This window comes from Benincasa hispida, unplaced genomic scaffold, assembly GCF_027475165.1.
Source record: "Benincasa hispida cultivar pf3 unplaced genomic scaffold, pf3_genome.v1.1 HicScf1139, whole genome shotgun sequence".
Lineage (NCBI taxonomy): Eukaryota > Viridiplantae > Streptophyta > Magnoliopsida > Cucurbitales > Cucurbitaceae > Benincasa > Benincasa hispida.
In genome coordinates this window covers 26,143-30,000 of record NW_028325454.1, presented here as the reverse complement: position 1 = coordinate 30,000, position 3,858 = coordinate 26,143, and positions in this window count along the sequence as shown.

The following is a 3,858-nucleotide window of genomic DNA, read 5'->3' as shown; positions in this document are numbered from 1 at the left end:
ATCAAAATATTATGTATTAGAGATTGTACTCAATTTCCACAAAATTAATACAAATACAAAGTTCAAGTTCCATGAAATTAATTTCTCTTGAAATCTCGTGCGAGCAGTGGTTTTTTCTAAACAAAGAGAGTTGATTTTGAAAAAAAATAGCTGACTGTGTTTGGTTGTGCATGGGAATTCTATAAAAAATTTAATAACAAAAATTATGTTTGTATTTAATTTATGAAATTAAGCATGAAAATTTTCTATAATTATAATAAATTAATAAATTAACCAATAAACAACATTCAATATATCGATAAAAAAATTTAATTGATTTTGAATCAATAATAATTTCAGTTATAAATATTTAAAAAAATTGAGTAATTTATAATTAAAATTGACCAATTGATATATTTAATGAACATCATACTAATTAATTAAGTTAAAGATTATTAATTTTAATTTTAATTAAATAATATAAGAATATATATTTTAATAAACAATATATTATATAAAGTAAAAAAAAAGAGATAAAAATATGATATATTAATAAAGAACACTAAAAAGGTAATGTAAATATAATATGCTAATAATGAATGAAGTAATAGAAATTAATCGCTATAAATAATTAACTGATCAATAATGATGATTACATGTTCATAATGAATGATCGAATTAAAATTAATCGAAATAAATAATTACTTGATTATTAAAAAAAATAAAGTAGTAAATTATTATCATTGAACTATTAATTTAACTAATTCTAGTTTACTAATAAACATATTTAAGATAATGTTGGCTAATAAATTACTAGTTTATGTAAAAAAATAATTGCATTCGTTTAATAAAATTTTATTGTAAAAATAAGTCAAGTAAATGTTTTAATAAATTATTATTCATTTCTGAAAATAAATATGTATTTTATTTGTATTAAATTAATATTAATTACATAATTAATTAACTGTATTTAAAGTGAAATTATATTTAAAATAAAAAGATGAGAAAAGAGAAAACTTGCAGTTTTGGAAGGGAATAGAAAACCTTTGTCGGTGGTAAATCATGATGTCTGGGAATAGTTGGTCATAACTTATTCTCAAGAAAATGGTTGAAAACTATGAAACAAACATGAGATTTGGATACTTGTGTCAATTTTCATGCAGAAAACTCTCCAACCAAACGACCCCTAAAAGTATACCAATTACAATTATCCATCTAAATTAAAAAAGTGTAGGAGGGACACTACAGAAAAAACGCCTACATTAGCTTAAAAAAAATGCAATAATAGATCTTTTATAACTTTTCTGCAAAGTCGTGACAACCCAAGCTATTAAAAGTATGAGACTTCTTCTAGCATTTTTAAAATGCTATAAAAAGTCCAACCATTTTATAGCCTTTAGTAACACGCTATGAAATACTAGACTATTTTTGCCAACAAGAGATTAGCTCAATTGGCATAGTACTTGTACTATCAACCTCGTAGTTTGAGGTTCGATTTTCCCACCCCGCTTTAATCACAATACTTTTTTTTTTATAAAAAAAATAGATTTTTTATAGCGTTTTTGCACACCATATTTGATCTTTATAAAATGTATTATAACATTTCGAAAGAGCTATAAAAGTACATTTATACCCCAAATATGAAGTTATTGTTTGTGTATTATAGCATTTATTTTCATCTACAACTATTTGTTTAATAAAAGTTATAATAAGCCTTCAGATGTTCAAAAAAAAAAAAAAATGATAGCTTTTATAAACATTTTATAGCTGTTTTTTAGGAAGAACTTTTTATAGCTTCTCGATTATGTTCATATTACTATTATTGTGTTTTATACCTTGCTACACATTAAAGTTGAAATAAAGAAAACACTTATAATCTACATAATCAAAATAAGCATTCTTACAAGAGTGATATAATAAAAAAAAAAAAAAAGGAAAGATACATTAATTAGTATCATATATTTGGAGATGAATCATAAACTTTTATAAATTACAAAATATTGATTGAAAAATCCAGTTACCTCCAATTTCGTTCTATTTGTTGTCTAGATATTGCATGCATTGATTGTCCTTCAACAACCTACAAAAAGTCATTAAGGGTGTGTTTGGTATGTGATAAAAGTAGAGAGTTGAGTTGAGTTGAGTTAGTAATTATTATTTGGAGAGTTAAATTATCTGAGGAGTTAAATTGTATGTGTTTGTTTGCAGAGTTGAGATGAGTTGGTAATTATTTTTTGTGTTTGTTGTGCAGAGTTGAGTTGAGTTGAGTTGAAAATATATTGATTTTTAGGATTAGTTTTGAGGGGATAAAAAATGGGAGTTTTGAGTGGATAAAAAAGAGGGTTTTAATAACCCATAGGTTTTCTTTATGGGCTTAACAAACACGGGCAATAAATATCCACCCAATCTAATAATCCATACCCATTTATTAAATACCTCCTAAATTATAAAAGTTAAGTAAAATTATTGAAACAAAGAACAAAAATAATAAATAGATATACATACAAGTTAAGACTTTGTACCTTTGATGTGTATCTTATGATGATAGAAGAAACAAACAATTGCATAATATACACCTAATTAATCAAATTACAAATATAGTCACAAGGATAACTCTCCTAAACTTTTTCACTCACAACAGCCTAATAGAATCCTTGAAGTTATTTTTAACCAATACACCTATTCTTTGTTTGAAAATGCAACGAGACTCTTCATTAACGTAAGGTACAAATAGTTCCCCGTCCTATCGTAAGATAAACAAATAGTATATGAAGAGAATTAGGTTCATACACTCCACAAATAATTGAATAATTGCACATCTAATCAGTGTGTATTTATTTTTCTATTTTCAGTAATGTGTAAGTGCAGAAAATAAAAGAGTAATATTCCTTATTTTCCTGTCAATATACTATAGTTTTAACAGTCATTTTTTTCTCCAACCATACGTTGCAAAATAATGCAGATGTTGTACAATAAATGAGAGGCAGGATAAAAATAGGATAAAAATAGGATAAATAACATTTCTCTTATCTTGACCTTTCAGAAGTACCATTGAGGTTATTGAAAATAGGATAAAAATTTGCAATTAGTAAACAAGAAACTTCAAAATTTTCACCATGGAACATGCAAGAATACAAATATCAAAGATTAAGTCGTGAAGTAAATATGTTAACTTAAATTCTACATAACTAAAACACATCAAAAGAAAACAAAAATTGTATTCACATTATAACATTGAATTAATGATTGGAAAAAGTATTTTATTAATAAAAAAATATTAGATAACAGAGTTGTTGGAAATGGCATGACCCTCAGATGATGAACAGGACAACAGCAAATGTTTAGGTCATGGCAGTCGAGCAAAGAATAAAACCTGCAAAACAGAAGCTTGTTATAGGCTGAGTTGCAGAGCTCACTCTCTTTAAGATGTTTCATGGCTCTGCCAAAATGTGCAAGTAGGTCAGGAATACTGCTACGTCGTCCCCAAGATAAACAACCTGATCGAAAATGCACTGTTATCGATCGGAACACACACCCTTTCTGACTAACTGATCAAAAAATGGAAAGTGGAGTGAAAAAATAGGAGAGGAGAACTGAGAACTTTCGAGAGGATTGTGTACAGAGGACGGTGGCAGCTGCACACGTGTGGGAGGTCCACCGAACCCACGTTGGTCTATTTTCTCACTCTTTCCAAAAAAATGAATACCCTTTTGGGCCCAAACCCAAAGTTCAGGGTTGGAGTACATAAGGAAGACTTCCAAATAAAAAATTTTCAATGTGGAATTCTCCAACCAAAAGTTGGTTCCCTCTTATTTTTGAAAATTAATTAAAGGATTGTGTTTAAAGTCAACTCCAAATGAGTTGCTTCATTAGATAACA